The sequence below is a fragment of the Apium graveolens genome, chromosome 6 (assembly GCF_009905375.1).
Source record: "Apium graveolens cultivar Ventura chromosome 6, ASM990537v1, whole genome shotgun sequence".
Classification (NCBI taxonomy): Eukaryota; Viridiplantae; Streptophyta; class Magnoliopsida; order Apiales; family Apiaceae; genus Apium; species Apium graveolens.
In genome coordinates, this window is record NC_133652.1 from 76,419,392 (window position 1) to 76,443,756 (window position 24,365).

Genomic DNA, 24,365 nt, shown 5'->3' on the forward strand with positions numbered 1-24,365 from the left:
CCGAGGTGTTGGGGGCTCATGCCTTGTACTAGGTACATTTCAACTTGAATATATTTTTATTCAAGTATACTTCTTTCAGAATTTCTAAGAAAGTCTCTCAGGAAGGTTAAGGAAAATCTTCCAGGAGAGCCTGGACCAACTTTACAGGAGGTCCTGGTCGGCAATTAGCCTCCCATGTGGCCTACTCGGCCCTTCTTGGTCTTGGTCGGCTAGGGTCACTCTTTCGAGAAGGTCCTGGTCGGCCGGGACTCTACGTGTTGGGGAATCGGCCCTTTGAAGTCTTAGTATTTTAACTTATGTCTGAGTTAGTCTTTTTATGACTCCTCTTTGCGTTTTCTGTCAGGACAATGCCTACTTCACCGCGTCTTCTACTCAGAGTATCAAAATGAGGAGTGACTATGTGGCGTTGCAGACTTCCATGAACAAGATAAAGATCTACTCATATAAATGAGAATCTAAGGCTCATCAGACGGAAACCAAGGTTGTTGTGTTGGAGAAGAAATGCTCCATGGAGGTAAAGAGGAGAAGTATGAAGTGGAGGAAGCTTAGGGACGTATATCACAAATCCCAGGAGTTTACCCAGATGATGGATGACCATGACGACCAGATGCACCCCGTGAACTTGGCCTTAGAATGGAAACAGGGCATTAAAAATGTTTATAGCTTGTATGCGGATGTGGTCGATCTGATTCTCTTCACTTTTCCCATGGAGATCCCAGTTATGAACCCATCGGGGCAGGCCTCTGGGTCTATGCCTAAGACTTTCCGCCAATGATCTCAATCTAGTTCAAGTCATGGGGGTTCTGGTTCCAAGGGTTAGGCCCTTTCAGGAAGTCCCAGCTCTAAAGCGGCCCTCTACGAAAAAATCAGGGATCTGGTTCTAGGGAGCAGTGGCTCCTCCTCTGAGGAAGGTTCAGAGAGGAAGAGGATGGGGATGCCCAGAAAGCGGGGAATGACGAGGAGGAGGACTCTTTTGAGAAGTGATTTTGATAGCCTTGTATGGCTTTGGATGCCATATGTGGCTTTATTTTTAGAACTTATTTATTTGAACTATATTGATTTGTAAACTATTGGTCCTTTGGGACTTAATTTGCGATCCTTCGGGATCTTTATTTATGCATTTCATTTGGTTTCATTTCATACTTGTCTTTTATTTTTGGCATTTGGTCCTTCGGGACTTGCATTCTTTAGATGCTCGTACTTAAATAAATTGGTAGACAAGATGATAGAAATAAACTTGCATAAATAGATAAAATCTCTGGAAAATGGGTTCAACCCTTATATAAGATGGTTTCGTTGACCTTATTCATATATTTTATACTAAGTACTAGGAACACGTTACAAATTTCCTAAACATAATAAACCTTCAGGTTTGAAGCGTGCCAAGTACGAGGCACTTTATCACCGCTCAAGGTTTTCAACTTGTAGGATCCTCGTCCTAATATCTTTCTGACCTTATAAGGCCCTTTCTAGTTTGGGGCTAACTTTCCTCTCTCCCCGACTCCCGATGCCTCAATCTTCCTTAAAACCAAGTCTCATTGCTAAAAGAACCTTTCCTTAATCCTTCTATTGTAATAGAGGGAGGCTCTTCATTGATGCTCTTCATTGCGGGAATTTGCCTCATTTCTGACCTCGTCAATAAGATCGAGAGCGAGCCTCAGGCCTTCTTCATTGGTTTCTGGTTTATAAGCTTTGACTCTAGGTGATCTTTGGGTGAGCGAGGGCCCTGCCCCCCAAGTGCTGTCCACAAATCCCCTCGCGGGCTTCCTTAAGTGCCTCCTCCGCTTCACGATGTCTCAAGCACTTCAAGTATGGAATAACAAAGGAACTTTTGTACAGAAGGCCTTCAATCAACGAATATCTCAATGCTCACACTAACAGCTTGCGTGCTTCCTGGGCATCGTCGGGAAGCCATCCAGACTCAATGTGGGTTTTGATTGGATTTATCCAATAACTTGCCACACCAACTGGTGCTATTAAATTTATGACATGTATAGGAGGGGTCTTGAGGACCTGAAAGTAGATACTGCTCGGATAGTTCTCGATTTCAGACGAGGTGAACTGGGATAGGGTATCGGCCGTAGTGTTCTACTCTCTCGAAACGTGTTCTACGTACCATTCATCAAACTGGGCCAGTATTCCCTTCACGACTCTTAGGTACTTGGCCATAGTATTTATCCTTGGCCTCACACTCTCCATTGACTTGAGCAACTACAAGTCTTGAGTCTCCACATATCTTAAGAGTTTTGGCCCTCACGGCTCTAGCCAGGCCTAACACGACTATCAATGCTTCATATTCTGCTTCGTTATTCATAGTTGGGAAGTCCAACTTCAAAGCATACTCAATCATGAACCCTTTAGGGCTTTGCAAGACTAGGCCCGCATCACTAGATTTTATTTTGGACGGTCCGTCAAAATGGACTTTTTCAGAGTCGCATCTTCATCTTTCTCTTTCTCTCCTCCTTCTAGGGCTACTATCTCTTACCCCCCCACTTCTTGATCGCTAATGGTGCATTCGACCACGAAGTCTGCTAAAGATTGAGCCTTGATGGTTGTACGAGGCTTGTACTTGATGTTAAATTCTCCTAACTTGATCACCCACTTGATGATCCTTCCACTAGCCTTTGGGCTATGAATGATATTCCTAAAAGGTTGGTCCATCAAGACTTCAATCTTGTGAACCTAGAACTATGGTCTTAACTTCCTTGAGGTTATGATCAGGATAAGCGCAAACTTCGCAGTAGAGGAATAGTTCAATTCCGCTCTGTGGAGTACTTTACTCACATAATAGACAGGCTTCTGGAGATTCTGTTCTTCTTTTATCAGGACTACACTCATGGCTAGTTCAGATACTACAAGGTATAAGTAAAGAATATCCTCCGTACTTGGTTTGGCCAGTAATGGGGCTTCAGTCATGTACTTTTTTTGTTGCTCAAAGGCCTCTTGGCACTTAGCTGTCCACTCGAAATTCTTCACTTTCTTCAGGGCTTTGAAAAAGGGCAGGCATTTGTCTCCATACTTGGAGATGAATTTCCCTAAAGCTGTAATTCTTCCAGTTAGCTTTTGAACGCCCTTGATGGAGCGTGGCGGCTCCATGTCTAAGGTGCCTTTGATTTTATCAGGGTTGGCCTCGATTCTTCTCTTCGAGACCATGCGACCAAAAAATTTCCCAGACCCAACACCGAAAGCACACTTGGTGGGGTTTAACATTATTTTTAGTGCATCTACACTTCGAATTCCTCTCCGAGGTGATTACTATGATCGGCCTTGACTAGGCTTTTGACTAACATGTCATCAACAGAGTCCTCCATGGCCGTCCCAATTAGATGGGAAAATATCTTATTTACCAACCCTTGGTAGGTAGCTCCTGCATTCTTAAGTTCAAAATGCATAACAAAATAACAAAAGACACCAAAGTCAGTTATGAAATATACCTTGGGGTGTCATCTTTGTGCATTTTGATCTGGTTGTATCCGCTGAAACCATCTTAAAACTCAGCATTATTAGGGCGAAAACACGCGCTAATATTCACGCAAGTATACGCGTTCGCAAGTAGTATAAGATATAAATCAGATTCGTTCCCATAGAGACTGGTTTAGGTTAAGTTCAATTTATGCACCTGTGCAACAATGTATGGTTATCGCTCAATGCTAAGATAAATAACAAATTGGGTTTTTATTAAACTAAGAGATTATACTATATAACATTAACTAAAAGAATTGAGGTTGAATTACTATATATGACAAACATGGAATTCTAACTTCATTACTACTTCATTCCAAGTCATTGTTCTTAACCTCAGCATGTGATGGTGATGACACTAATCAGATAACACGAAACTAGTAAATGCCAACTGTTGTTGTATGAATACCCTACTACCAAGCATCTAAAAAAGGGATAGAAGTTGAATAGTCACCAATTATGCTTAGTCCTTATATGTCTATAAGAATTGAAAACATAACAGTTTAATGCGCAAGTTATCTATCGTGATTACATAGGGCAAGTAAGATGGTTACAATTACTTATGAATCATGCATAACAAATACATGAACCTATGCTAGCATGGCAAGTTCTAAATCTCTATTTTCACTGTCGCTCCAATAGAGATTAACACGCTATCTTATATGTTAGCTACACACATAAGACGAATAAGCATAACCAATACCAGGATATCAATCAATCACCACACACTAAGGTATCAGAACAAATTAACTATAGAAATCCATCAGTAAATCCGTTAGAACCCCATGATAACGATTAGCCCATAATAGAACTCATTGTCACCATGGGTTCATATGAAAGCATGTTAATAACATAACTATATAAGGCTGAAAAAATAACTTAATAAATAGTGTAGTACGTCACAAGAGTATTAAGGTTCAAAGCATAGAGAAAACTAGCATCCACTGTTACAACGAATTAAAAGAATCACGAGATAAATTAATGCTCCCTCTTCTTCGTTGTTGTGTGCTAAAACGGTCTTCTTAATCTTCTTGCCTTCGCTCCTGTTGAAGAAAACGTCTTCCCATAAGGTTTATATAAGAGTCCAGGAGTCACCGCGCCAACAGAAGCCCAAACAGAATTGAAAATAGATAAAACCAGAATATGAAATTACGCACGCACGCGGTCGCATGCTCCCTCCACGTGGTCGCCTGCTGGCACGCGGTCGCGTGCTCCTAGCGCGCGGTCGCGTGTTACCCTTCTGGAAAATTCTTCATTTTGCTCCTGTTTGTGCTGATTTCTTTGCTCATCACCCCTAGATTGATTCCAAGTACTTCCTTAAGCTTTATTTGATGAAAACCACCTATCTAAGCAAGTTATACCCTGAAATACAAAAACACTAGAAAACGCGTCAAATACACAAAATACTTGAGTCTAAGACACCAATTCAAGCTATTATGAGACGCTCTAAGTGGTATAAAATGCCACTTATCACACCCCCAAACATGAATCGATGCTTGTCCTCAAGCATCACAGACTCAAACTCAGAATAAATCATGCATGAATACAACTATATGAATGCGACGATCCCCTCACGATGACTAAACCAACCAACACATGACATATCAACAAATGCAATTAGGCGACTAAAGATCAATCAAATCACGCAAGCTAACATACAACTAGAAATGTGGTGTGTGCGAATGCTTAACATATATGCTTCGAAACTAGATCAATCATCATAACTTAATTATCCTCAAGGAAATCAAACGCTTATACGAAGAATATATTCTAGACACAAAATGACTTGTAACACTACAAGATTATTGGAGTTTATTACGGATTCATGCTTTTATTTAACACATAAAACAAATGCTTATTTGATCGTGCAATGAGTGAGGTCCACAAAAGACTTATGCAATGGTACCCATTTAGCGAGCGTTAGGTTAGCGGATCCCAGACTATAAAAGCCTTAGGCCACTAGGCACAAAGTCCCCTAAGAACTTAGTAACTCGAATACCAAAGAGCCCACTTGTGATCAATTGTGTATTAAACCATATTTTGTTTCTTTCTCTCTTTTTTTCTCCCTTTTTTTTCTTTTTCACACGTATATATTTTTTCAATTTCTGAGCAAGTGCGTTTCGCTCCATCTTGCTCAACCCTAGCCTACTCTTATACAATACGAGCCGGCTACTAGCCATTTGACGCCTAACCACAACTAGCAATGAATTCCAATTTTCTATCTCCAATTTTTACCTTTTCATGTCTTTTATCATTAAGAGCCTAGCATGCATTCTAAGTATAAGCAATAGATTAAGCTCAAAAACCATCAAACCATGACAACGATCTAGTCCTTAAGTATACTCTAAGACTTAGTGAAATTACAAATGTTTCTAGAATGCATGTCAACCTAACAAGATTTAACATCACTCTAACGTTATCACTACACTCGCATCGGTATCACATATTAATCGGTAAAACAACACAAAGGGATCATGGCATATGCATGAACATGCAACTACATGGACTCACATAATAACACAAACAAAATTGTAAATAAATATGTTCTAAATGAGCAATCATGCAAAAATATGAATGAACTACAACTAAACATGCAATATGAATCTATATGAATCTATATAGACACACACACTACTAATCCTTACATTAATACCCCCATACTTATAATTTTCAATGTCCTTATTGAAGGTAATAATAAGGATTTCAGGCATACCTAATTATCGGGAGAATCACCCTCGTCGGGTGGAGGATCAGGTGGCCAATCAACCTCGCCACCAGTGTCTCGAATAACAGTACTGAAAGCGTGTGTCAAATCTTCCGCAAAATATCGGTGGATGACATGGATGTCCTCCATACGCCTAGTCAATCTTCTATATTGTGCATCACCAACACCAGTCCTATCAACTACCTGTTGCACATGAGAAGAACCTTCTGTAGAATATCCGTCCAGCCACTCTCTACATCATCAAAAATATATCCCAACCCCTTATCATGGGGTGCACCTAAGAATGAATAACTCAAGTAATCTGGCATTCGGTTGAGCTCAAGTGTGGGAGCTTCTTGAATAAATGGTTCAAAACGCTCCTGAAAAATTTTCAGCTCTGCTAACCCAAGAGAATCAGATGGCATATCCAGCTTCCTCATCCACGGAGGTGCATTCAAATCCTGCAATTGCCCTGCTCCTTCTTTATCTTCAATTACTGATTCCCCTATTAAGGATCTCTCTAAGGTATCTGACTTTGGCAATTGCTCAGGCTCTGAATTTACTGTAGAGTCGACCCACTCTACTTTAAAGCACTCCTATTTAGCTGTGGGTAACTTTATTTCCTTGAACATATTAAAACTGACCTTTTGATCATAAACCTTCATCGAAAGCTCTCCTTTTTGCACATCGATCATAGTTCGGCCTGTAGCCAAGAATGGTCTTCCCAAGATAATAGGAATCTTCTTATCTTCCTCGAAATCAAGAATTACAAAGTCAGCAGGGAAGATGAGTTTATCCACCTTGACCAAGACATCCTCGACTATACCTCGTGGATAAGCGATGGAACGGTCATCTAGTTGCAATGACATGTATGTTGGTTTTGGATCAGGCAGACCAAGCTTCTTGAAGATAGATAAGGGCATCAGATTGATGCTAGCTCCTAAATTACATAAACACTTGTCGAACGACAAGTTTCCAATGGTGCAAGGAATAGTGAAGCTTCCAGGATCTTTAAGCTTCGGAGGCAACTTCTGTTGCAACACAGCACTGCATTCCTCCGTTAGAGCAACGGTCTCTAAGTCATCGAGCTTCACTTTCCGAGAGAGAATACCTTTCATAAAACTCGCATAGATAGGCATCTGTTCAAGAGCTTTAGCGAAAGGTATGTTGATATGAAGTTTCTTGAACACCTCCAAAAACTTCTCAAACTGCTTATCCAGCTTTTTCTTCTGCAACATCTTAGGAAAAGGAGGTGGAGGATAGATCTATTTCTCCCCTGTATTACCCTCAGGAGGAGTGTGTTCCACAGTAGTCTTCCTTGGTTCCACCTCTGCTTCCTTCTGCACTTCTTCTTCAGCCACAACTGCATTTTCTGAAACTTGAGATTTTTTAGGCTCTTCGTCTTGCTGAATTTGGGGGCTTGCGACCTTTCTAGACCTCAAGGTGATGGCATTCACCTGTTCTTTAACTTCCCTCTTGCCTGGATTTGTTTCTGCATCACTAGGAAGCGTTCCTAGTGGTCGATTCAATAAGGCATTAGCAATTTGCCCTATTTGGTTCTCCAGAGTCTTGAAAGAAACAGCCTGGCTTTGACATATAAGAGCCTGGTTTTTGTGAATAAGCCGCAACTCCTCCAATTCAGATTTTTCATTCGAAGATAGACATGCACCATGAGTTTGTTGTTTTGGTGTAATTTGTTGCTGAAAACCAGGAGGGTTGAATAGCTTATTTCCAAACTGCTGGAACAGCTGTTGCATCGCATTTAAATTATTGCTCCAGCTGAAGTTAGGATGATTCCAGTTGTCAGGATGATAAGTGTCTGGAACTGGTTACTGCGATCTCTGAAAGTTGCTCACAAACTGAGCTGAGTCACTAGATATAGCGCATTGCTCCGTCACATGCGGACCTGCACACAGTTCACAAACACTAATTATATGCTTAACACCATAGTTAGCCAGAGAATCAATCTTCATAGACAACGCCTTTAGTTGAGCAGTGATAGTCGTAGCTGTATCCACTTCAAGAACTCCTGCTACCTTGCCTTGTGGACATCTCTGGGTTGGATACTGATATTCATTAGCAGCCATCAGTTCAATTAGATCATAAGCTTCCTCATAGCTCTTTGCCCATAATGCTGCGCCTGATGCTGTATCGAGCATGGGTCTGGACTGTGCTCCCAACCCATTGTAAAAACAATTGATGATCATCCAATCAGGCATTCCATGATGAGGACACATCCTGAGCATCTCCTTGTAGCGCTCCCAAGCTTCACATAGCGATTCTCCCATTTGCTGCGCAAATTGAGTAATAGCATTCCTGAGTGCAGTTGTCTTCGCCATAGGGAAGAATTTAGTAAGAAACTTCTGAGCAAAATCTTCCCAAGTAGTAATCAAACCAGCTGATAGAGAGTATAACCAGCTCTTAGCCTTGTCCCTCAGAGAGAATGGGAATAGTCTCAGCTTCACAGCATCTTCAGAAACACCGTTGAACTTGAAGGTGTCGCAGATCTCAATAAAATCCCTAATGTGCATATTGGGATCTTCGGTTGGAGAACCCCCAAACTGGATTGAATTCTGCACCCATTGAATTATGCCAGGCTTGATCTCAAAGGTATTAGCTGTGATAGCTGGCCGGATAATGCTAGATTGAAGGTCATTGATCTTGGGTTGAGAAAAATCCATCAAGGCTTTCATTCGTGCTGTTGGATCTCCCATTGTACTGAGTACCTGAAATACAAAAAAATAAACCGTGAGAGTAAAAGAGTTCGAGTCGGTGAACTTTAACGACCACTGATGACAAGCACATAAACTAAAAATTAACAACGAGTCCCCGGCAGCGGCCCCAAAAACTTGTTAGGGCGAAAACACGCGATGATATTCACGCACGTATACGCGTTTGCAAGTAGTATAAGATATAAATCAGATTCGTTCTCACAAAGACTGGTTTAGGTTAAGTTCAATTAATTCACCTATGCAATAATGTATGGTTATCTCTTAATGCTAAGACAAATAACAAATTAATTTTTTATTAAACTAAGAGATTATACTAAATAACAATAACTAAGAGAATTGAGGTTGAATTACTATATATGACAAACATGGAATTCTAACTTCATTACTACTTCATTCCAAGTCATTGTTCTTAACCTTAGCATGTGATGGTGATGACACTAATCAGATAACACGAAACTAGTAAACGCCAACTTTCGTTGTACGAATACCCTACTACCAAGCATCCATAAAAGAGATAGAAGTTGAATAGACACCAATTATGCTTAGTCCTTATATGTCTATAAGAATTGAAAACATAACGGTTTAATGCGCAAGTTATTTATCGTGATTACATAGGGCAAGTAAGATGGTTAAAATTACCTACGGATCATGCATAATAAATACATGAACCTATGCTAGCATGGCAAGTTCTAAACCTCTATATTCACTGTCACTTCAATAGAGATTAACACGCTATCTTATATGTTAGCTACGCACATAAGACGAATAAGCACAACCAATACCAGGATATCAATCAATCACCACACACTAAGGTATCTGAACAAATTAACTATAGAAATCCATGAGTAAATCCGTTGGAACCCCATGATAACGATTAGCCCATAATAGAACTCATCGTCATCATGGGTTCATATGAAAGCATGTTAATAACACAACTATATAAGGCTGAAAAAAATACTTAATAAATAGTGTAGTACGTCACAAGAGTATTAAGGTTCAAAGCATAGAGAAAACTAGCATCCACTGTTATAACGAATTAAAAGAATCACGAGATAAACTAATGCTCCCTCTTCTTCCTTGTTGTATGCTAAAACGGTTTTCTCAATCTTCTTGCCTTCACTCCTGTTGAAGAAAACGTCTTCCCATAAGGTTTATATATGAGTCCAGGAGTCACCGCGCCAACAGAAGGCCAAACAGAATTGAAAACAAAGAAAACCATAATCTGAAATTCCGCACACACGCGGTCGCTTGCTCCTTCCACGCGGTCGCCTGCTCCCTCCACGCGGTCGCCTGCTTGCACGCGGTCGCGTGCTCCTAGTGCGCGGTCGCGTGTTACCCTTCTGGAAAATTCTTCATTTTGCTCCTGTTTGTGCTTATTTCTTTGCTCATCACCCCTAGATTGATTCCAAGTACTTCCTTAAGCTTTATTTGATGAAAACCACCTATCTATGCAAGTTATACCCTGAAATACAAAAACACTAGAAAACGCGTCAAATACATAAAATACTTGAGTCCAAGACACCAATTCAAGCTATTATGAGACGCTCTAAGTGGTATAAAATGCCACTTATCAAGCATCTCGTGCCTAACGGTGGCATCAATTAGGGTATCAATCCTTGGTAGGGGTAGCAGTCCTTAGGACATGCATCATTCAAATCAGTGAAGTCGATGCACATTCTCCACTTCCCATCAGCCTTTTTGACCATTACGGGGTTGGCCAACCACTCAGAGAATTACACTTCCTCAATGAACCCGGCTTCTAGGAGCTTCTCGACCTCCTGTTTAATGGCTTCCGGCCTGTTAGGGGCATAAGTTCTATACTCTTGCTTCACAGCAAGTTGGATCAACATTCAACCTATGACTTATAAGGTTAGGTCAATCCCAGGCATATTAGCTATCGTCCAAGAAAACACATCACTGTTCTTTTGTAAGAAAGTTGTCAATTGGCCCTTCAAGGAATTTTCTAAAGATTCTCCAATATATGTGACATTTTCCGTGTCTAAGGAGTCTAGGGGAATTGGGACTAAGTCCTCTGCGGGCTTCCCTCAAAGTTCTTTATTCTCACAAACATCCATGTATTTTATGGGGAGGACTAGTCCCCAGTTCTATTGGACCTAAGTGCTGCAATATAGCAACTACGGGCCATTTTATGATCTACTTTTACCTCTCCAACACCGTTCCTAGTCGGGAACTTCAGTACCATATGGTAGGTTGATGTCACAGCCTTAAACGCACGGATTTTCATTCTACCCATGATAGCGTTATAAGTAGAGGTTGTCTTAACAACCTGAAAGTTTAACATCTACGTGGCCTCCCTGGGCTCTTCCCAATAGTCATAGGAAGTTGTATTGCTCCTTCAACTTTGTATTCCACTTGATTAACCCCGTAGATGGGTGTGTCAGATGGAGTCAGTTGGGAATCATTTTATCCCATCCTTATGAATGTGTCATGGAAAAAAATATCCACGTAAGCTCCACTGTCCACCAGGACCCTCATGACAGGATAATTTCTAATAATTGTTGTGATAACAAGAGGATTGTCCTGAGGAAATTTCAAACCTTCAAGATTTGGATCACCAAACTCAAGCATCATCTCTGACTTAGAACACTTTGACGACTATCTGGCTATGCTCATTACCTCTCTCGCATAAGCTCTTTGAGAGTACCTTGTAGTCCCACCTGCTATAGGTCATCCCGAGATCATGTTGATTACTGGCCCTCGGGGCCGTGGGTCACGATTCCTATCATTACCCCTTCGATCATCATCTCTTCGATCATTATCTCTTTTTTGGCCTCCAGCCTCTTCACCCTTGGTGAAACGTCCAAACTTTGCTCTTCAGATCAAATACTTAATTTCATCTTTGAGTTGCCTACAATCATCAGTATCATAACCGATATCTTTATGGTACCTACAGTACCAGCTCTTGTCTCTTTTCTCGGGATCTCCCCTTAGTGGCTTTGGCCATTTGAACTCCTTGTCTTTCTCAATTTCCATAAGGATTTGGCTCATTGGAGCATTCAACCTTGCATATTTAGCGAACCTTGGTGGTTGATTCTTCTTAGAAGAAGAGTCAGAGCTTTTTACTCGAGGATACTTGTCCTTGGCATTATACTCCTGATCCATCTTCCGCTTCTTTTTGCCTAAAGGCTCATTACTCACCAATATCTTTTTCAGACTTTCCTTCACCTTGATATACTTTCCAGCCCTATCCTGAAGTTGCAACATGCTTTCGGGAGGATATTTGGCCAAAGACATCTTAAAGAACTTATCTCTAGTCCCTTATTGTAGGGCTATCATAACTACATTGTCGTCACTTCCTCGAGATGTGGGCATTCATTATCTCTTCAGTGAATGGGGGTTTAAATCATCAGTATCTCCTAGGGGCATCAAATCACTTGGATCAGCCCTTGGGGCAGCAACCCTTCTTGGTGTTGGACTTTCCAGGTCTATGATTGGAGGAAAATCCCTTTGTCTCACTGCAAGTGGAGTTCTTGGAGTCAATTGTACCTCCAGATGACGCTTCACCCTTTGGATATCCAGTTTAGGTATATAGAACACTTGACATCTCGATAAGTATATAGGCTTATTGAGATCTCTAGCACTCCATATTTAGTCTGGATTATAGAGGTCTTAGCTTGTCGGGATCTCTAGTCTTCACATCTACACTTTGATTTATCAATAAGTCTTAGTTCTCTAGTGGCTTCTTGAATTGTCGATATCTCAGAGTTCTCAAGTCAAAATTTACCTTGTCGATATCTCATCTCAGAGTTCTCTGGTGAATTTTGACTTATCGATATCTCTGAGTTCTCTAGTGGAACTTGAGTTATCGATAACTCAGAGTTCTCTACTGAATGTAGACTTGTCGATAACTCTAACTTCTCTAGTGAAGGAATGACTTGTCGATATCTCGAATCTTCAGTTCTTCAATTTGGCTTGTCGATATCTTCCCGAGTTCTCTAGTAGCTTTCCTGACTTCTCGATAAGCCATTCTGGAGTTCTCAAATGACTTCTCTATAACATTAAATCTGTGATTTATAGAGATCTTGACTTAGATTATTTTTCTCCAAACAGATTTATTTAACTCCAAGCTTCTTCAAAATTCTTCTGAGGCATGATCTTCTTCCAGATTGAATCCTTAGGCTTGATACTGTTTCAAGAAAAAGACTCTAGTCTGCTCCTTTGCATTTTTACAGATTTTAAGTGTTACAAGTACAAAATACAAATTAAGATAACAATACAACTTACTTAGGGTTGACAAGAGGTCTTAGTCTTGTTAAAGTACATTCATATCTTTTACAACATATAGAGATGAGTCTAAGGTCAGACTTGTGTTGGGAGACTTGGCGGAAAAGTCTCATACTTAGATGGTAATTAGGACTCCTGTATAGGAAGGAATTCCAGATCCTTCCTTGTAGGATTTTGTATCCATTTTGGACACATGTCCCTGCTCTTATAGCCGTATTGGGCCTAGTCCTTTAACAAATCATGTTCGTGAATCTTGACGACCTCTGCTTGCGGGCCTTGACCGCTTGGGCCGTCTCTAGTCTATTATGAACCTAGACTAGCCTCGTCGGTACTGGGCTTTGGATAAGAATTCCAAGTTTATTTAATGCGATATTTAATATGTCTTTAGGATGTATTTAATATGTCTTCATGCCCTTGTAACAGTATCCTTCCCTTTTAACAAACTTAACACTCTCTTAATTTCTGTAGGAGCCAAAGAATCCATTAAGCTTTTGTTAAGAAGAGTGAATGTACCATCCTTAAAATAAATTCTGAGTTCTCTCAAGGATACAATCCAAACTTTAACAATTTCCTCAGATAGATATTGGAAATGGTCTTCATCTAATGTAACACCCCCAAATCCGGGGTCGGGGATCCGGGTTGTCACGAGTTCCATTTCCCTTAATAACACCCAATCTTAAAAAAACAATCAACTACTCTGTACTGTGACCCCACAATAAACACACACACCACAAGTTATAGTCTCATAGATGAATATCCAAAAATAACACGAGTCATTTTATTCCAAAATTATATGCCATTACACCTTAAAAGGGTTTCTGAATAAATTTACATTTCTTTGCCATTATTACAATTGATAAAGATACATAAGTCTGGTACATCAAAAGTTAAAAGCCTAGCCTATTGGTAGTTCCTACCTCAACTATAGCGACATCAACGCCTATAGGAAACTGCGAAACGTTTCCTATCCGCTCGCGAATTGGGAGCTTGGTCCTGTTCATCTTGTCTATCTGATGTTATGTGATGAAAGAAGAAAGCAAGGGTGAGCAACAAGCCCACCGAAATAATATGTATAATAATTAACAATATATGAGCATTCTCATAGTACTCATGAAAGTCTTGGTCAAGAAGAAATGAACCAAGCTGATATCTTAACGCGACTAAGTCACAAAATATTCAGTATATATATACATATATACTTTTCACAATCTTTGAAATCTTCTGACATGTATAATATACACAGAGTTCCAGTTTATAACTGTATAAAAATATCATTGCAAGGTGATCTCATATATATAACCTTGTCTCAACGTTTTTCTGAAAATCTTTGTAATTCATAAGATAATCATTAACTAGATATAAGTTTAAAAGATGAAGTTACAAGATACTCCAATATACTTATATCTTTTCCGAATACTACTTGAACTACCACCGTTCAATGTATAAATAGTTCATTCCATAAATTAAGCTACAAGACAAAACTTGTATAGAATCAATCTTTAAAATATCATCAAAATAAAATGAAGTTACGAGATACTTCATTTGATGCAAACATCATTTTGAAAACTTGACCCTGCCAACACTCAACAATCGCCCAACCGTAGCCTTTCTATCGAAGTGCTCTGGGTAGTGTTGCAGAAATATCCAATTGGATGATGAACTCATTACGGGAGTTTGCTGCGCCAGGAAGACCACTTACGATGATCAGTCATAGTAGTGCAACCCCACCATTTTCTACATGTAGAGGAGAAACTTTCGGATTTACTTGTCAACCGAACACTGGACTCCTAAGGAATGGACCGTCTTAGCGGAACTTCCGGGCCATTTGGGCCAATATAATAAGGCTGGGCCGGCGCCACTCGATCACTTACGCCACTCCTAGTTCAGATGAAATCCATGACCCTGAAACGTAAAGCTCGTTCCCCCTTTCCCCAAGTAGAAACTTGTTGATACGGCTCCACCAAGAAGTCGTATCTAGTTGGAAAGGAGAACTCACCGATATTTCCCAGGCGATGCTTGTTAATGGATTAACTTGTTCCAAGAATTTTACTTCCCGAGTGTTGGGTAAGTAATCAAAAATTCTTTTATCAAAATAGCAACCTTGTTGCGAATATATAATACACCACAGAGCCGGATCCCTCAGGTTTTGAGCGAGTATTTAAATCCCCTTCGAAAGGAGGATCTTAAATATAAAAATGAGTTTTGGGATTCGCTCTAACTTTTAAAATCATTTTGAAGACTCGCAAAACATTTTTAAGAATGTTTGGAGTGATGCTGATTTAATAAAATAAACCAGTCCCAATATTTTAGGAAATATCTGAATATTATTATTTAAATAATATTCTCATAAAGAATAATCTTTATAAAAATAATTGAAGTAGAAGTTTTAAAACTTATACTTGCAATGAATATTAAATAACCAAAGATATACTTATACGAAAGTACTATCTTTATTTGAATAATCAAAAGTGAGTTTGATCATCGACACATTATTCCTTAATAAAATAAAGAATAATAATTAGTAATTAATCGGAGTCATAAGTCCTCGAATGAATATTTAAAATAATATTCATTAATAAAATAAACGGGGTCATAAGCCCTCGAATGAATATTCAAAATAATATTCATTAATAAAATAAACGGGGTCATAAGCCCTCGAATGAATATTCAAAATAATATTCATTAATAAAATAAACGGGGTCATAAGCCCTCGAATGAATATTCAAAATAATATTCAATAATAAAATAAACTGGGTCATAAGCCCTCGAATGAATATTCAAAATAATATTCAATAATAAAATCAACGGAGTCATAAGCTCTCGAATGGATATTCAAAATAATATTCAATAATAAAATCAACGGAGTCATAAGCCCTCGAATGAATATTCAAAATAATATTCATTAATAAAATAAAGTTATCGAATAAACCTTATTTGATTCATAGTTTTAAAAACTGTTCATATATATATATATAAATATATATATATTATACTCGGGAGCATCGACTCCCGGTTTTAGAAAACTGTTCACCTTTGGGTCCCCTATACTAAGGGTATATGCAATTTACCGCTTATCTCTAGCATAGGTATTATCAACTGAATCAACAGATATATGTATCAAGAATACGAAACAGGCATGCATATATACCATATCACATCCTACAATATATCGCAAGAATTTGCTTATTAACCATCATGCATCTATCACAAGATAATGCATACACAAATGTATACATCACAACAACAGTATAACGGGTAGAAAACTTGCCTGAGCGACTGAGGGTGGTAAAAGGCCTGGGATGAGCCTGGTAACCTATAAACAACATATAAGTTGGAATTAAACCAAAGTCGCTTAAGAATCTACACTTTAACCAACTAGACTCTAACGCTCGCTTTTGCGCTTAACGATTCACTTAAGTCGCTCGAGTACCCTCGGCTCCACCATTTTTAATAAATTAACCATTAAGGGTTTTAAGGCGATTCTTTTGCAAGTACCCTCCCAACTGCCTAATCCACTTTAAATAATTGTTTTATACTCCAATTAGTCATTTAAGGGCCTTAACCAAGGTTTCAAAGTAAGGCGAGGGGTAAAGGTTCGTTCGCGAAATGCCGTTACTTAAAACGGTCGTTTCTCCTAAACCGTACATCGGAACCAAGCGAACCATATATCAAAACGAAGCTTACGACACGCTCTAGCTAATCATGGCAATGTTATAGATTGGTCAGTGAGTTATCTGGTCCGAGATTCATGTACAACAGTCTAAGGAAAACGGGCATTATGACGGTTATGTTTACGCTATTTCCAATTTAATTATCACTCTAAATTCTCATCAATTCACTCACAACCACCAACACAACAATATTAAACCGTCATACTACAACTCAGTCCCCAACTCCAAATTTTACCAATTTATGCAACCAATCAAAGACCCAATATTCAAAACCAATACAAATCCACCAAAACTACTTATAATCAAAGATCAAGCCTTAATACTAACAATGCTTCAATAAAACTTAATGGAATCATAAAATCAAAGCTAGGGTTTGAATTTTATACCTTCCTTGGGAGGTGTTAAGTTGCTAGGTTTTGAAATTTCTAAAAGTCAGATTGAAAGAACTGTAAATATAAGGGTCTTACCTTACTTATTTGGAAGAGACTTATGAACAAGAGTTGTAGGCCATCTCAATACCTTTCCAACGAGCTATAGAACCCATCATTTGAGTGAGTATTGAAGGAGATATGGCAGTTTGAAGTTGCTTCTCTGGTTTTGGCCGAGAGCAAGCTTTCAAGGGGGAGAAAGTGAAATGCTTCTTGTTTTGCCCTTTGACTAATTGTGTGGTGAATTACTTGGTTGCTTCTCTTTTATTTTAATTAACCATATTTAGAATTTACCATGGTTAAAAATACTTGGCTAATATTCCACCAATTCAAAATATCTACTAGGTCATGCTTAGGTCATCTTGATTATGTCATTCTTTTACACTTGTTTTCTTCTTATTGGTATGATGACATCATCACCCACTAACCTCTTTGATTAACCCCTAATTACTTGGCTAATGACCGCTGATCTGTTATACGGTTCGCTTAACTTTCGTTCTCGTTTATCGTTTGAGGGATCATACCCGGGATCTTATTACTTGGGTTCCCTTAACCTTTCTCAATACATTATATTCCTTTTATGATCCTCTCTTATAATCCTTGAATTTAAATTCTTTTAATCATGTTACCTTATACTCAATTCTTTCGGTATCTGGTGGATTTTCGGGAAAAATCAAAGTGTTCGGATTTGGATTCTGACGATCATTACATACACTTATTTATCATATAGAGTACTAATACGATCTCAGAATAACAATAAAAGAACCCCTACATAGTGTGGCATAAAAAGTTTTCTTATTCAGCATAATCAAAAAAAAACACTATTCATAAGGGTTTCAAAAATTCCAAAATTTGGGGTTATTACATCTAAGGTGCACCAATATAGAGGTGAAAAGTCAGATTCCTTAAAGCAATTACAGATGGCTCTTTCAGTGACCTCCACTTTCTTTGCAGGCTTGACTTTCTTCCAAAAGATTTGAGCTTGAATTTTAGTGAAGGTTTGGCTAAAGGTAGGATTGTCATTTTCTTGAGATTTGTGTGGCTTGTGGTGATTGGAATTTTTAGGAAGGAGTTGGCAGTTTGTCTATAAAGAAATTTTGGCTTAGATGTTTGGGAAGGTTTGATGTTCGAGATAGTTGATGTTGTGGGTTGAGCTGAGGTTTGAGATGGTTGTATTTGGATTTTTAGGGTTGTTTGAGTTTCTGAATTATCATGAGGCTTTCTGCTCTTCCTCTCACCTCTTCTCTTCTTCTCTTCATCTTTCTTATCATCCTCCTTCTTCTTCTCTCCACCCTTGCTACCAGATGGCTTACTGGACTGACTAGGATTTGATCCAGAAGGATTTTGATCATTCTTATCCTGCTCATCATCATCCAAGTTATTCTTGTTGAGCTGAATTTTGGGCAAATTGGCTTTTGCATTATCTAGATATCTCCTTAGTAGCTGTATTATTTCCATATCATCATTGTTCTTGTTTTTCTTAGCTTTTAAGCCAGTTCCTAGGATCATGATAAGCTTCTTGTTGCTCATGACATAATGTTTGGGGATCTAAAAATATCTGAATTGTTTGATGGTGGGACATATGTATGTTATACCCTTACCTGGCTGTAGATATGCTTCTGGGAAGGCAGCTACTTGAGCATCTCTTAGTGTAGTTAATAGAATGGTATCTTCACGAGTTATAGTTCTAACTTTGCAGATAAAGATATCTAACTCAGATGCCCTCCTTGAGACAAGGAAATTGAGGGACACCTGCATACATCTGACTATCCCTGAGTCATTTGCATTAACCACTATCCTTTCTTCCAGGAAGTTATCCTTATTGACCTTGATCACTCTTATGAAATTGATTTTTTTGTCTAGGGCCTTTTTATATGTGAAGTGATTATTGTTGAGAGAAGCTTTTAAGGCTTTGAGTAGTTCTTCAAACTCTCTGCTCAGACTAGGTCCTTCAGCAGACCTAATAAGTCTCTCCATGTCAAGATCAACTTCTTTAGCTTTCTTTTCAGCACCCTGAACTTGCTGTTGAGATGAATTTGATCATGTCAACCTAGCCTCTATCTTCCCCTTAGTCTTGTTGACAGGCATTAGAAGAGGAGTAGAAACTTCAGGCCTTACTTGTTCAGGCAGATAAGGTAGTGGTATGTTGAGTTTACCCATGATGGCTCCTAAAGCTATAGAATTCTACATTTGAAGATGCATGCTGTTAGTCGCTAAACACGTGCTAATAATACACGCAAGTATATTAGTTCACAAGTAGTATAGAATCTTTTCTAGTTCATTCCCACATAGACTGTATTGGTTAAGTAATTAACTCACACACTTAAGCAACAATGTATGGTTATTATTCAATGCTAAGACGATAACTAATTGAGGTTGTTTATAACTAAGAATTAAACTAATAATTATAATACGAGAATAATATTGATTGAATTAATAAGTATGACAAATATGGGATTCTAACTTCATTAAATACTTCATTCAATGCCTTATTGTTCTTAACCTTAACATGCAATGGTGATGACACTAATCAGATAACACGAAACTGATAAACGCCAACTTTCGTTGCACAAGTACCATACTACCAGACATCCACAAAAGAGATAGAAGCTGAATAGACACCAATTATATTGAGACCCTATATGTCTATAGAATTTGACAACATAACGGTTTAAGCACAAATTATCTATCTTATTATACAGGGCAAGTAAGATGGTTAAAATTACCTACGAATCATGCATAACAAATACATGAACCTATGCTAGCATGGAAAGTTCTAAATCCTTCAATTCACTTTCACTTCATTAAGAATTAACACACTATCTCATAAGTTCGCGACGCTCATAAGACGAATACGCACAACCAACACTAGTATATCATACAATCACCAAATACTAAGGTATTAAACAATTTAACTAAAGAAATCCATAAATAAATCCGTTAAAACCCCACGATAACAATTAGCCCATAATCGGACTCATCATCAACGTGGGTTCCGATGAAAGCATGGTATATAAAATGTAGTCTTTATAACGAATAATTAAAACCAAGTACAAACAAGAGTATAGGTTCAACAAAACAAGAAACGAGCATCCAAGATTACAACTCAAAAAAAAAGATTCACAAGAATAAACTAGATCGTCGTCGCCTTTGTTGAATTGTGTTATAGGTCTCTTGTCATCTTCTCCTCGTGCTCTGGTAAGTCTCCTTATTAAAAAAACAATCTTGAGTTATCAATATATAGCAGTCCAATCAACCCAAGAGTCCAAAAAATAGAATTGTAATAGAATCAAGATTTTATTATCCCGACACGGCGCGGGCGCGCGCTTCATCAGCGCGGGCGCGCTGGCTTTCTATACTTCGGCGTGGCCGCGCTGGGCTTCTTCCAGAAATAACTTCTTTTCTTTTTCTTTATCTTGCAGCTTCAAGCCGGCTTCAACGAGCTTTTATTCCAACACCACCTAGACACCATATTAGCACCAAAACAATGCTAATTCACCTGATTCACAGATTAATGCCTGAAATGCAAAAATACTAGAAAACACGTTAAAATACTTACAAACTTGAGTATAAATGCATCAATCCAAAGCTTATTAGAGCATAATAAAGTGTCATAAATGCCACTCAACATACCCCCAAACTTGAATCGATGCTTGTCCTCAAGCATAAACAGACTCAAAGAACAAGAATTAAAAATACATGAATGCAACTAATATGAATGCAATGATCCCCATAGAGTAACTAAACCAACCAATAAGCAACACCTCAGCAAATGCAATTATTCGCATAAAGATCAATCAAATCTCTCAAATCAACCTACAAACCAGAGACGTGCGTGTGTGCAAATGCTTACAAATATACTATTGCTACTAGATCGACAATCATGACTCACTACTTATCAAAAGAATCGCAAGTTTATAAATAGAATAAAAGCTAGACTCAAAATAACTTATAACACTTCAATTCTTATATCAGAGTTTTCATGGATTCATGCTTTTATTCACAATAACACAAGTATGCTTATTTGATTATACAATGAGTGAGGTCCACAAAAGACTTATACAATAGCACCCATGTAGCGAGCGTTAGGTTAGCGGATCCCAGAATATAAAAGCCTTAGGTCACTAAGCACAAAGTCCCCTAAGAACTTAATAACTCGAGTACTAAAAGCCCACTCGTAATCAATTATGCAATACACTTATTCTTTTTTTTTCTTTTCTATTTTTTTTTCTCTTTTTTTTTTCAATAATTTCTGTATGAGTGCGTTTCACTCCATCTCATTCAACTCTAGACTACTCATAAAAATATGAGCCGGCTACTAGCCATTTGACACCTAGCCACACAACTAGCGATGAAATCCAATTTCTCCAATTATTAAATATCCATGTCTTTTATTATTAAGAGAATATCCTAAATTCCAAATATAAACAAGTGATTAAACCTCGACAATCAAACAAATCTTGACTATGATCTAGAACTCTAGCAACCTATAAGACGTAGTGAAATACAAGTGTCTCTAGCATGCATATCAATCCAATAAGACTCAACATCACAAAATACGACATCACTACACTAGCATCAATATCACAAATCAATCGGAAAGTTATCTAAGGGATCATATTATAATGCAAATGCATGAAACTACATGAACAAAATATCATAAAACTACCAAAAAGAAAAAAAACATGGCAAAATATGCAACTATATGAAATAAAACTATCATGAACATGCAAACTATATGAGACTCACACAAACTATATTCCTTCAACTACTACCCCCAAACTTAAAATTCCTTCAACTACTACCCCCAAACTTAAAATATTCATTATCCTCAGTGAAGGTAATAGTAAGAAATCAGGCATACCTATTGTGAACAGAATCGTCACCCTCAACGGGGGAGTGTCAGGCGTGTCTGGAGGCGGATACACTGAATCCTCACCAAAAACTGACCACTGGATGTCAACACCAGTGGCTCTGAAAGCTGTCCCAAGTGCCTGGGTGAGATCGTGTGCAAACCGACTATGGATGTCGTGCATCGCATCCATCCTCCTCGCGAGACGCTTATACTGCGTCGAACTCAAATCAGCTCCCATCTGCTCCTGCTGCCTCCTGCTGTTGCTGCTACTGCGACGAACCAGCCTCCTCTCCATATTGAGCTCTCCAAGTTGCTCGGCGGGCATGCTGAGAACCTCTTGCAGTAGCAGCCTCCATGGGCACACCGCCTGGCAGATGATCATAAGAATAACCAAGCCCCTTAGGGTTGGGCTTCCCTCCATACCACTTCTTTATGCTCTGCAGCGTAGAACTATTAATAGAAGTACTGGGAAGGTGAAGCTGCTAATGTGGTGGCCAATGAACTCCAAAGGCCACGCACAACTTTGTTACAACTGACGCGTACGAAATAACACCTGTAGTACCTCCCCTCAAAAATCTCAGAATCCCCTGATATATCACCATCCCCAAGTCAATGTAATCACCCTGCAGAATACCTCACAACAGGCGAGCACGCTCCACAGTAATCTCATGCATATGCGAATATGACATGATTTTAGCACAAATAAACGAGTTCCAAGCCCGTGCAAACCTGTTCATGCACGACGCAGGGAATGTGGAGTAATCAGTAGTGCCCCTCTTGAACTTCCAATGAGTCTCAGGCACACAGAGAGTAGCAACGATGAGATCCAAATCAAAGTCCTCCGGAGTCTTATCGTTCCAAGTATCCCGACCCACCTTCCTCGCAGGTTGCTCAATCACCGCCCTGATAGCATCAGCACTATACTCTACAGTCCTTCCCCTCACCATCGTGAAGCCATTCTTCTCCGCCTTGGCGTTCGCATAGAACTCCCGCATAACACTCATGGGCACGGCAGTGGGCGCCTCATAAAAAGAAACTCATCCCATCTCGAGAATCATCTCTAACAGCTTACCATCCTTCCCTGATGGCAGAAAACCTTGCTCCTTAGCAATAGGCTTCGAGAGAAGCCTAGTGTACTCCTTGTCAGCCTCAGGAGTAGAAAACCTGGGCCTCACACCACCCGCAGATGAAGAGTCGGTGGTGCTGCTTCTAACTTGTGTTCTTTGTCTCTTGGGTGCCATCGGGATTGAAGAAGAAAGAATAAAAGTTTAAGTGTTTAGAGAGAATTTGTGTTGAGAGGTAGTGAATTGGTGGAGAAGTTGTGTGTAAGTGTATGTATTTATAGGTGGAGAGGTATTTATAAGTGGGAGTTGATTATGGGCATCGTGGGAATAATGGAATTGATTAGGAGAGGGAATTATAGGATGTGGAAGAGTAAAAATCGGGTTAAAATTGATATTTAGTTAAAAATCCCGATTTTCTCTTAAAACTGCCATATTTTTTTTTCGAACAGGGACCCAACGCGGCCGTGCGCTGAGACAGCGGGAGCGCGCTCACTTTCTGGAAAATCGGCGTGGCCGTGCGCTAGAACAGCGCAGGCGCGCTAGAACAGTGCAGGCGTGCTTGGCTACTGGAAAAATGGCGCGGCCGGGCGCTTGTTCAGCGCGAGCGTGCCCTGCTTCTGTAGTTGGCCCTGAATTTTTTCCTTTTTCTGTTTTTTTTGTGTTTTTCCCTTTTCTTCTTGCTTCTTCTACCTACTAATGTACAACATACTTGGGTTGCCTCCCAAGAAGTGCTTCTTTTATGTCGCTAGCTCGACGTAGAATTTTGTGATCAAATGGACAATAAAACGACACTAACCACCTCGCGGTTTGCCATGTCACCATAGTAATGCTTCAACCTTTGACCATTTACCTTGAATGCTTGGCCCGGATCATTCTCAAAAATTTCCACCGCTCCATGTGGAAACACAGTTTTGACAATAAACGGCCCTGACCATCTTGACTTTAACTTTCCAGGAAAGTGACGAAGACGAGAGTTGAATAAAAGAACTTGTTGCCCCGACACAAATGACTTGAGCACTAGACCCCTATCGCGCCACCTCTTGACTTTCTCCTAATACATTTTGTTGTTCTCATAAGCTTGAAGTCGAAACTTGTCAAGTTCATTCAATTGAAGCATCCTCTTCTTTCCAGCCGCATCCAAGTCCAGATTCAACTTATTCAAAGCCCAATATGCCTTTTGCTCGAGCTCCACAGGCAAATGGCA

The 24,365-nt window shown here is 39.2% G+C and overlaps 1 non-coding gene across 1 annotated transcript; it reads left to right on the plus strand.

Annotated features, from left to right (window-relative positions):
- The first annotated feature begins 8,383 nt into the window (after positions 1-8,383).
- LOC141669911 (small nucleolar RNA R71) lies at positions 8,384-8,490 on the plus strand. The gene has a single exon (XR_012554158.1). It is a non-coding gene; the product is annotated as a small nucleolar RNA R71 (small nucleolar RNA).
- The last annotated feature ends 15,875 nt before the right edge of the window (positions 8,491-24,365 follow it).